General features: G+C 40.5%; 1 pseudogene; it reads right to left on the bottom strand.

Moving 5' to 3' along the window:
- LOC102821408 overlaps positions 1-6,163 on the bottom strand; it is a 9,843-nt pseudogene extending 3,680 nt beyond the window's left edge.
- Positions 6,164-12,763: the final 6,600 nt, after the last annotated feature.

Here is a 12,763-nt window from a genome sequence, read left to right as displayed (position 1 = left end):
GCTGTAAATCTTTACGGGAGCAGAAAGCCTCATCTTTCTCCCGTGGAACAGCTGGTAGTTTCGAACTGCTGACCTTGAGGTTCACAGTCCGATTCGTAACCACTACGCTACCAGAGCTCCTTTCTTATAACTCTAATGCCAGAGTCAGTAAAAAAAAACACACACACACACACACACACACACACAAAAGAGAAAATTACAGATCAATATAAACACAAAAATTCTCAATAAAATTTTAGCCAACAGAATTCAACAGCATACCAAAAAAAGGGTAAATAATGATCGGGTGGGATTCACACCACGGATAGCAGTGTGGTTTAACATTAGAAAATCAATCAACATGATTCACCACATAATAAAGCAAAAGAAAAATACAATAATCTCAGTCGATACAGAAAAGACATTTAATAAAATCCAACCTCCTTTCCTCTCAGCAAAATAGGAAAGGAAGGGAAATTCCTCAACATGAATAAGGACGTATGTTCAAAATCAACAGGTAACATTATTCTCAGTGGAGCGAGGTTGAAATAATTCCACTTGAGTACGGAATCAGACAATGATGTTTATTATCATAACTCTTGTTCAATATTTTACTAGAAGCCCTAGCCAGAGCAATAGGGCATGAGGATGACGCACATCAGGCAGTGTTTCATTCTGTTGTACAGAACTGACACAGTGGCACCTAACAACAACATATGAAAACAAAAAGACAACAAGTACTCTTAAGAAACAATAGGAAGGCAGGGAAACTCAGTACTGGAAATGGATCAACCCGAACACAATTAATGAGAATGTTGAAACATTGTGAAACATGTAACTAATGTCACTGAACAACTCTTACCAAAATGAAATTATTATTATTTTTTTTAATGATTGCTTTAACTATTTGCAGACTCTTGCCATTACATATACCTTTGAGGATTGACTTTCCCGTTTGTGAAAAGAAGGCTGTTGGAATTTTTGTTTTTATTGTTCAGACTGTGCACAACAAAACGTACACCAATTCAATCATTTCTACAGGTACAATTTAGTGACACTGATTCCATTCTTTGACTTAGGCTACAGTTCTCACCCTCTTTTTCTGAATTGTTCCTCTCTCTGTATCATAAACCCACTGCTGTTTTCGCTCTGACCCCACATAGATAGTTCTTAAAAGATCATAATGCTCAAGGCAGATCTTTTTTATTAGTTATGTTAAGCGTACAGTCTTAGGTTTTAAGATGACTTCAGGGCATATTTTTGGTTTAAGATTTAAAGATTACCTCAGGGCAATAGTTTCACAGATTCATCCACCCTTCATGGCACCAGAAAGTCTAGAGTCCATGAGACTTTGAAAATCCTGTCCGTATCCCCCCACCTTTTTTTAAATCAGGATTCTCCTATGGAATCTTTTATCAAAATGTTCAATAATGGTAGCAGTAGTTCAGGATGGCGATTAGCCATATATTTTATACTTTCCTCCTGAATCTCCTTTCTCTGTTGTTCCAGGTAAATGTTGTTGTTGTTAAGTGCCATTAAGTTGGTTCCGACTCATAGTGATCCTATATAGGATTTCTGAGAAGTGGCTGGTGAGCTTGAATCACCAACTCTGCGGTTCCAACTGACCTTGCAGTCTAGTGCATTAGCCCACAGCACCACACCATTTATTATGCCTTAGGTGGCTGTTTGTAAGCTTTTAAGACCAGGCACTACTCAAAGAACTAGGAAGTAGACTGAAGCACTAAACACACTATTAAGCCTATTAACTTGGTTGTCCCATGCAATCATGCCATTAAACCTCCAAACCCAGGAAACAAATCCCATGAGGCATTTGGTAATACATAAGCAACCCCAGCATGTTCTTGCTCTCTCATTGTTGTAAATATCTATCTATCTATCACATAACTTTCACCAATTCAACTTTCTACAGGTGTACAACTTACTGTATTTATTAATATACAGATTCCTGCACCAAAAAGAAATAGTTGATGTTCAACCATTGTAAGAGGTATGGTCAAGAGCCAATAGTATTGAATGAAGAAGTCCAAGGTGCACTGAAGGCACTGGCAAAGAACAAGGTTCTGGGATTTGATGCAACGCAAATTGAAATTTTTCAATAAACTGATACAGCACTGGAGGCACTCACTCATCTATGCCAAGAAATTTGGAAGACGGCTACCTGGCCAGCTGATTGGAAGAGATCTATATTTGTGTCCATTTCAAAGAGAGATGACCCAAAAGAAGGTATAAATCATCAGACAATATTATTAATATCACATGCAAGTAAATTTTTGCTATCAATACTTCAAAATTGGCTGTAACAGTGCATTGACAGTACCTTGAGCCATAGGTTCAAGCTGGATTCAGACGAGGATATGGAGTAATGGACATCGTTGCTCATGTCAGATGGATCTTGGCTAGAAGCAGAGAATACCAGAAAGATGTTTACCTGTGCTTTATTGACTACGCAAAGGCTTTCAACTATATGAATCATGACAAACTGTGGATAACATTGTGAAGAGTGGGTATTCCAGAACATTACATTGAGTTCAGGAGGAACCTGTATAAAGACTAAGAGGCAGTTGTTTGAATAAACAAGGGGACATTCTGTTGTTATTAAGTGACATTGAGTCGGTTCCATCCCATAGCCACCCTGTGTAGGGTTTCCAAAGAATGACTGGTGAGCTTGAACCGCTGGCCTTCTGGTTCAAACAACTTTGCAGTCTGGTGCATTAACCCACAGCGCCACACCAGGACTCCAAGGGGACATTGACGGTGGTAGTGGTGGTATGCCGTGGAGTCGGTTCCGACTCATAGTGACCCTGTATAGGGTTTCCAAGGCTGTAAATATTTATGGGAGTAAAGATTTATCTTTATCTTATCTTTCTCCCACAGAACCACGGGTAGTTTTGAGCTGCTGACCTTGAGGTTAGCAGTCCAACTCATAACAACTATGCTACCAGAGCACCTTTAAAATCAGGAAAGGTGTGCAGCAGAGTTGTATTCTTTCTCCATATTTATCCACTCTGCATGCTGAGCAAATGATCCCAGAAACTGGATTATATGGAGAAGAGCATAGCATCAGAATTGGTGGAAGACTCATTAAGAACCTGCGATGTGCCTATGATATAACCTTTCTTTCTGAAAGTGAAGAGGACTTAAAATACTGACTGATGATCAAAGACTACATGATTGCATTTCTTTTCCTTTTTGAGGTTTTCATTGTGAATTGAGTGAAAGTTTACAGGTCAGATCATCAGTTTTACATTCAACAAATCATACACCTTGTTTCATTATAATGATTATAATCCCCTGCCTGTACTATCAGTTGACAGTATTTCTCTCAATTCACTTTAGCTCTTTTTTTTTTTTTTTAACACTCAGGCATATATAATAATTTACACCACCAAAGGGCACATTCTGCAAGTCTGCCTGCTCTTAGTCCCTCTTTTCCCATGAATCTCAGCTGTTCCCTCTCTCCATGTCCCCATCTCTGCCTCCATCTCTGGTATAGACGCTTGTCTGGATAAGGTCTCACATTCCACTTGTGCTCTTCTCCCTTGATGGTCCTAGGGTCCTCTGTTTCTGGACTGTAAGATCAACCACTCCCCCATTTTTGTTACAAAGCTTCTACCTTTACAATTGTGACAGTTGCAATTAGTCATAATAACAATTACTCACTGTTGAATCATAAGAATCTTATCCCCATCTCTTTTCACCAGACCCATCTAGACAAGATGAAAACTATTCAGTGGGGACTCTTTCTTCCCCTACACACTCTTAAACTAAAGGTCCTCTTGAAAATTTGTAAGCCAGTCACTTAGTACCTTTATCGCCCCCTCATTTTAGGTAGCCAATGTCTAAGTTGCCCATCCCTATCTACCCTGTGTACAGAGGGGATAGCCACATAACTGCATTTCAATGAAAACAAAACGAAAATCCTAACAACCGGAGCAATAATTAACATTGGGATAAATGGCGAAAAAATGTAAGTTGTCAAAGACTTCATTTTGCTTGGACCCACAATCAACACTCATGGAAACAGTAGTCAAGATATTAAATGACATTTTGGATTAGGCAATTCATTGCACAAGACCACTTTAAGGTATTGAAGAACAAAGATGTCAGTCTGAGGACTTAAGGTGCACCTGAACCTAGCCATAGTATTTTCAGTAGCTTCATATGCATCTGAAAGTTGGATAACAAATAAGGAAGACCAAAGAAGAATCAATGCACTTGAGTTATGGTGTTGGAGGAGAATATTGCCAGAAGAACAAACAAATCTGTGCTGGAAGAAGTACAGCTAGAATACTACTTAGAAGCCAGGATGATGAGACTTCATCTATCATATTTCAGACATATTATCAGGAGGGACTAGTCCCTGAAGAAGGACATCATGCTTGGTCAGAGAAAAAGAGAAAGACCCCCAATGAGATGGATTGACACAGAGGCAACAGCAATGGGCTCAAGGGAGACAACAATTGTGAGGATGGCACAGGACTGGGTAGTGTTTTGTTCTCTTAAGTATAAGGTCCTATGAATTGGAACCAACTCGATGGCTCCTAAAATGCCTAAAACAAAAACAAAATGCCTTCTTTATTGCAAATATTATATCTTTGACCTGAGGTTCAGAGTTGTCTTCTAGAATCTTTGCATAAGGCCTAGGAATGTAAGTACCAGTAACAGGAACTGCAGAAACATTCAGATAATTGAATGCAGGATCTTCCATTATCCTGGCACTAATTTCAGCTTCTACTCCAAACTGCGGCCAGCCTCCTTCCACAGTTTGTGGAAGATCATTTGTCTTCAAGACACTAGCTTCTATGGTTTCAGTGCTTATTGGTCTGATGGAATGCATATTTATCACATGAAATTCAATTCCCTTTTTAGATAGCATTGTTGTAGCAGTGGTCAACAGGTTTTGAATGAGAAGCCATGGCTATATGCATCCCTTGAATTGTTCCAATTGTTGTTGTTGTTAGGTGTCACCAAGTCAGTGCCAACTCATAGCTACCTCATGCACAGCAGAACGAAACTCTGCCCAGTCCTGGGCCAATCTCACTACTGTTGCCACGCTTGAGTCCATCTATGCTGCCACTTGGCCAATCCATCTCGTTAGAGGTCTTCCTCTTTTTCTCTGACCCTCCACCTTACCAAACATGACATCCTTCTCCAAAGACTGTTCCCTCCTGACAATATGTCCAAAGTATGAGAGATGAAGTTCGGCCATCTTGGCCTCCAAGGAGCACTCTGGCTGCACTTCTTCCAACACGGATCTGTTGGTTCTTTTGGCAGCCCATGGCAATTTCAATATTCTTCTCCAACACCATAACTCAGAAGCATCAATTCTTCAACAGTCTTCCTTATTCATTATTCACTGTCCAGCTTTCATATACATATGAGGTTATTGAAAATACCATGGCTTGGGTCAGGAGCACCTTAGTCTTTAAGCTGACATCTTTGCTCTTCAACACTTTAAAAAAAGTCTTGTGCAGCAGATTTGCCTAATGCAAATCGTCTGATTTCTTGACTGCTGCTTCTATGAGTGTTGTTAGTTGATCCAAGAAGAATCTTTTGACTGAGCTGTGTCAGGTAATTCGAAAGGAACTCGATATATCAATTCATTCTCTAGCATTACCACTGGATTGTGCTCCTGAATAGCTGACTTAATAAGTCCATTTGCAACCTTTAAGCCTGAACAGTACCCATACTTGGCAGCAAAGCACTGTGAGTGCCGAGCACCATTGAGCCCCCTGAAGACTATGGGGACAGACTGAAGACCCCCAGACATGTAGTAGGTCTTGGCAACTGAGTTTGTAACCTGATCAATGGCTTTCATAGAGAAATTGAGGATCATAAAGTCTCAAGTGGACCACAACCCAGCCATTGTGACACTTACCGCAATTGCAGCAAAGTCCATCTCAGATATGGGAGTGTCTTTTATTCTCTTATCTTCATATTTCTTTCCTAGGCCCCAACTAACCTTGCATACCCCATCATACTGAGAAACTTCCTCCCTATGCAGAAAGACCTCATCTCTTTCCAGCTCCTAATCCATACCTTAATGCATAACATCACGAACTGTCATCTGCAGCGCCATTGGCACCAACTGGTGGAAACGCCTCCTTAGCAGCTCAGAAACCTTCTGAAGGAGCCTCTGCAACAGTTCAGACACAACTTCCATTTTGTCCCTGTCCTGTAGCCAGAGACAACACTGCGGGGCCAACAAATGTGAGAAGACCCTGCTTCCCCTAATGACAGACTCCCGAGCCTGCTTGTCTCACCCACCTAGTGAAGAGCCCAGGGCTCTTTCGCTTTCTTGAAGCAGTGTTTTGTAGTTTTCTTTATATAGGTCTTTTCTTTCTCTGGTTAGATTTATTCCCAAGTATTTAATCTGTTGAGTGGCTATTGTAAATGGTATTGTTTTCCTAATTTCCTTTTCAGAGCTCTTTATTACTGTAAAGGGATACAAATGATTGTTAATGTTTTGTATTGTGAATTGAATGAAGGTTTACAGACAAGATTGTCCATTTTACTTACATTCACCACATGCTACACTTAGTTTTTGTTTTTAAGGTTTTTATTGTGGACTGAATAAAAGTTTACAGGGCAGATCATCAGTTTTACAGTCAACAAATCATACACCTTGTTTCATTACAATGATTATAATCCCCTCCATATACCATCAGTTAACAGTATTTCTCTCTATTCACTTTATCTTTTTTTTTTAGTACTCTGGCATATATAATAATTTACACAACCAAAGGGCACATTTTGCAAGTCTACCTCCTGGCCGCCAGCTCTTAGTCACTTCCTTCCCATGAGTCTAGAGTCTTCAGCTGCACCTTCTCTCTATGACTCCATCTCTGCCTCCATCTCTGGTATCGATGCTTGTCTGGATAAGGTCTCACATTCCACTTGTGCTCTTCTCCCTTGATGGTCCTAGGGTCCTCTGTTTCTGGACTGTAAGATTAACCACTCCCCCATTTTTGCTACAAAACTTCTATCTTTACAATTGTGACAGTAGCAATTAGTCATGATAGCAATTACTCACTATTGAATCATAAGACTCCCCATCTCTTTTTAAACCAGACCCATCTAGACAAGATGAAAACTATTCAGGGGGGACTCTTTCTTCCCCCACTCACTCTTAAACTAAACTCCCCCTTGAAACCTTGTAAACCAATCACTTCATGCTTTTATTTCCCCCTCATTTTAGGTTGTTGTTGTTGTTGTTCTCAGGTGACATCGAGTCAGAACCGACTGATAGCGACCCCATGCACAGCAGAACGAAACAATGTCCGATCCTGGGCCAACCTCACTACCTCTGCCACACTTGATGCCATCAGTGATGCCACCTGGCTGATCCATCTTGTTGGGGCTCTTCCTCTTTTTCTCTGATCCTCCAACTTATCCAGCATGACATCCTTCTCCAGCGACTGTTCCCTCCTGACAATATGTCCAAAGTATGAGAGACGGAGCTTAGCCATCCTGGCCTCCAAGAAGCACTCTGGCTGCACTTCTTCCAAAACAAATCTATTGGTTCTTTTGGCAGTCCATGGCACTTTCAGTATTCTCCTCCAACACCACAACTCAAAGGCATCAATTCTTCTACAATCTTCCTTATTCACTGTCCAGCTTTCGCATCCATAGGAGGTTATTGCAAATACCATGGCTTGGGTCAGGGGCACCTTAGTCCTCAAACTGACATCTCTGCTCTTCAACACTTTAAAAAGTTCCTGTGCAGCAGATTTGCCCAATGCAATACATAGTCTGATCTCTTGACTACTGCTTCCATGAGTGTTGATAGTTGATCCAAGATGAATGAAGTCCTTGACAACTTCAATCTTTTCTCCATTGATAAGAATGTTGTTTATTGGTCCAGTGGTGAGGATTTTTGTTTTCTTGACATTGAGATGTAATCCATAATGAAGGCTGTGCTCTTTGATCTTCATCAGTAAATGTTTTAAGTCCTCTTCACTTTCAGCAAGCAAGGTTGTATCATCTGCATATCGCAGGTTGTTAATGAGTCTTCCTCCAATTCTGACGCCACATTTTTCTTCATAGAACCCAGCTTCTCATATTATTTGCTCAAAATACAGGTTGAATAAGTATGCTGAAAGAATACAACCTTGTCGTACACCTTTCTTAATTTTAAAACATTCAGGGTTCCCATGCTCTGTTCAAACAACTGCTTCTTGGTCCAGGTACAGATTCCTCAGAAGTACAATTAAGTGTTCTGGAATACTCATACTTCTCAATGTTGTCCATAGCTTGTCATGATCCACACAATAGAAAGCCTTTAAAGCATAGGTAAACATCTTTCTGATATTCTCTGCTTTCAGCCAAGATCCACCGGACTTCAGCAATGATATCTCTAGTTCCACGGCCTCTTCTGAATCCAGCTTGAACCTTTGGAACCAATGTTTAAGTTGACCATCCATATCTACCCTGTGTACAGAGGGAATAGCATTGATACTTGATGTGAAGAGTCCTTCCCTCTCTGTTGGTATTTAGAGATATTACCTCCGTGAGTATAGGTCAAGTTCATCAAATTGTAGTAATTTACTCTTGTTTCCTTTATCAAAAATTGTTTGTTTTTTGTTTTGTTTTTTTCTTTTTTATCTCCCTCTAGTCAAGTTCTGATTATCAAGCCATCAAGGCTAGGGTCAGATGGGCACTATCTGCAAGTTTGGGTGTTCTTGTGCGTCTCCTCTCACTTCATATCAGCTGGATGCTTCAATCTCAGCTCTAGCCCTCTGTTACACAATGTTTGCAATTCCCTTCATGAAACAACAGTTATCCTATTTCCTTCTCGTGGTTCTTATTTCCATTCCAGCCTCCCTCCCATCCCTTCCCAACTTTGTCGTTAGGTAAATGTTGCCCTTTTGATCTTGAATAACTGACCATTGCATAATGAGCTTACCGTACATGTGTTGTTATCTCCCCTATAAACCTATCTGCTGCTTGGCTGAAAATTAGGCCATGGGGGTGAGTTCCTTTCCAGACCTGATGGGTGGTCGAGGGCCATAGTCTTGGGTTCCTGCAGTCTCTTTCTGACCAGTAGTCCCAGTCTTCTTTTATAGTTTTGAGTTTTGTTTCATATTTTTTCCCACTTTATCTGGGGCATTCTAATGTGATCCTTTTCAGAGCAGTTGGTAGTGGGAGCCTGGCACCCTCTAGCTCTTCTGTTGACTCATGTTCACATGCTCCTTTGGTCGATTAGACTAGTTGATTCGAAGCATCTTTAATTTTCATCACTCTTCTTTCTTTTACACATAGAGAGACTGATAGTTGCACCTTGGATGGCTGCTCATTAGGTTTTAAAATCCCAGACACTACTCACTAAAGTCGGGTGTAGAACATTGCCAGTTGACCATGGTCTCCTCTGAGACTATGGTCCTAAATCCCTAGGCCCATCAACTTGTAGCTTTAATATGTTTGTTAATGCCTAACTTTTCATCACTGTGCCCCCTGTATGCTCCACCACATTTATAGTTGTGTTTGCAGCAAAGGTAAATACCCATGTATAAGTATACTATTTCAAATCCTTTCATACATATACATATAGGTATACTCCCACTTTTCTTCCCATTGCCGTTTGACTTGTATCTACCCACAGAACACTGTTGTTCCAGGACTGTGTGTAAAACACTATTTAGCTCTGTCCCCTTTAAAATTTGCATACCTCCCTGTGTCTTCACCTGTCTTCGTCATTCTCAGGTTTCTCTCCACCAATCTGTGGTATGCCTCTGTGCCATCTACTGCCCTCTTGCCTTCAAAACTGCCCACAAATGTTAAAGAGGGACAAACCATGACTAGTCAGTGAGCACAAATCACCTGTCTACTTTCTTTGTTTACTTTCTTCCCCCATGAGTCTGTTCTGCTGTTTCCCAGTTAGGGCCAGTCTAGGGCTGGCCAGGGCTGGCTCTGCAGGCTTGGATCAAGGCCTGCTGGAATCCAGATGCAGGGATTAGGTAGATAGCTCCCCACTCAGCCTGGAGAGCAAGAGCTACACTGGGGGGTGTGCATGGGAGGGGGCCAGCCATGCCTTTGGTCACCAGGGGAGTATGGGGAACAACAGGAAAAAAAATCACACCTTTATCTCCAGGAGCCACAGTACGTTTCTGCCATGTCAATATGCTGTCTTGGTTCTGAAGCCACTCACAAAAGTTTAAGATGGCCACGTCTTGTCTGGTCAACTTCACCAGTCACCAGTCTGTCTCCTTTTATTAGCCACGTCTGTTCAGCTTTCTTCTCCTATTAAGCATTCAATACACTTCTCTATCTCTCCTCTGAAGCTTAAGGTTCCAGGACTATCATCTGCATCTGTTTCATTTGGATTCCCTTATCTTTGTTGTAGAGGGGTTGTACAGCTTTTCTACCTAGTCCACCATCTTGCTGCCTCACCCAATCCAACTGAATTTTATACATATTTTGTATGATCTTGTACCCTGCCACTTTGCTGAGTCTATCAATGAGTTCCAATAGTTTTCTTGCTGAGTCTTTGGAATTTTCTAAATATAGGATCCTGTTATCTGCAAATAGAGTTTTACTTCTTTGTCAATTCGGATGCCTTTAATTTCCCTTTCTTGCCTTATAGTTCTAAACTTTCAGCACAATAATGAATAGTAGTGGTGACAGAGGGCATCCTTGTCTGGTTCCTGTTCACAAGGGAAATGCTTCTAATTTCTCTCTATTGAGAGTGATGTTCATTGTTCATTTTATATATATGCCCTTAAAGTATGTTGAGGAATTTCCTTTCAATTCATATTTTGTTGAGTGTTTTTATCAGGAATGGATGTTGGATTTTGTCAAATGTCTTTTCTGAATCAACTGATAAAATCATGTGGTCCTTTTCTTTGTTTTATTTATGTGGTGGATTACATTCTTTGTTTTTCTAATCTTGAACCATCTCTGCATACCTGATACAAATCCCACTTGGTCATGACATATTCTTTCTTTTTGATATATTGTTGGATTTTGTTGTCTAGGATTTTGTTGAGAATTGTTGCATCTATGGTTCATGAGATATATATTGGTCTATACTTTTTTTTTTCCACTAATATCTTTGCCTGGTTTGGGCATCAAAATTATGTTTGCTTCATAAAATGAATTTGGCAGTTTTCCATCTTTTTCTATGTTTTGGAATAGTTTGTGTAGAATTAGTGTCAGCTGCTCTCTGAATGTTTGGTAGACTTCACCAGTAAAGCCTTCTGGGACTGGACCTAGTGTGGCACTGTAGGATCAACAACTGGACTGTGAACCACAAGGTCAGCAATTTAAACCCACTTGCTGCTCCTTGGAAACCCTATACATGGTCGCTATGAGTCGAAACTGACTCAACATCGCTTAACAACAACAAAACCTTAGCCGTGAGAATGGTGGGACTTCATCTCACATAATTTGGATATGCTATCAGGAGAAACCAGTCCCTACAAAAGTACCTCATCCTTGGCAAAATAAAGTGTCAGCAAAAAAGAAGAAGACCCTCAACAAATGGACTGACACAGCAATGGGCTCAAATGTTACAACTGTGAGGATGGCATAGGATCAGGTAGTGTTCTGTCCTGTTGTGTATGGTGTCGTTATGAGTCCTAAATGACTGAATGTCACCTAACCACAACAAGCCAAGGCAAGGTTGATGATAATGAAGAGAGATGATAGATTCCAGAGCCCACAGGAATGGAGTCTCACTAACTGGATATGTTGGGGAGATAAGCACAACAGACTATGTGACCTCCAACCAAAAGCACTTGGTGCAACTAAAATGGCTGCCCCAGAGCTAACTGTCCCAGATCTTGCCCAAAAGGAGCAAGCTTTTAGCTTATGGGAGAAATTCAGTGTTAAAAGATGCTTGTCAAGAATGTTTGCAGGACTTGCTCCAAGAAGAATGCTTTGGCCAACATATTCCCAGAGGTTAAAGAATAGAAATTATAATGGTAAGAAGAATCGCATCTTAACAACCCCTTGTAACTTTTTGTTATGTAACCTCTGGTGCCTGTAAACATGTAGCCCTTTGTTTACTCCACCCGATAAAAATTTTTCTCTCATTGCAATTTGGAACACTAAAGAACTCTACTTGGGTGTTAGGGTGTCTCCTGGTTCATGAATCTCTCTTTCAATAAAGCTCAGAGAGGTTTCTTTTTTGTTGTTGCCAGCAATACTTTTTAAACAACACCAATAACCCTCTTGTCATTTTTATTAACATTTCCCAGTTTCTGTGAATGGCGACCAATAGCCCATGCTACTTGACCAATTGACTAGAAGAGATCCATAAGAGTACTTAATCCAAAGAAAGGTGCTTCAACAGAACGTGGAAATTTTCTAGCAATATCATTACTATAAGGAGCCCTGGTACCATAATGGATTATTAGCTGGGCTGCTAACCAAAAGGTCAACAGTTCAAATCTATCAGCTTTTTAGTGGGAGAAAAATAAGGTTTTCTGCTCTAGTTAAAACATACAGCCTCAGAAACCCTACACAGGGTCACTATGAGTCAGAATCAAGTCTTCGACACACAACAAAATTTTTTCTGACACCATCAGGGAACTGCCAGAAATTCAAGCTGGGTTCAGAAGAAGATGTGGAATGACGGCTCTCATTGTTGATGCCCAATGGATGCTGGTTGAAAGCAGAGAATACTAGAAAAATGTTTACGTATGTTTTTTTGACTATGCAAAGCCTTTCAACTGTGTGGATCATAACAAATTACAGACAACATTGCCAAAAATGGGAATTCCAGAACACTTAATTGTGCTCATGAAGAACCTGAACCTAGACC

The sequence above is a fragment of the Chrysochloris asiatica genome, unplaced genomic scaffold (assembly GCF_000296735.1).
Source record: "Chrysochloris asiatica unplaced genomic scaffold, ChrAsi1.0 scaffold00498, whole genome shotgun sequence".
In the NCBI taxonomy this organism is placed as follows: Eukaryota; Metazoa; Chordata; class Mammalia; order Afrosoricida; family Chrysochloridae; genus Chrysochloris; species Chrysochloris asiatica.
This window is presented reverse-complemented; position numbering and strand designations above follow the sequence as displayed.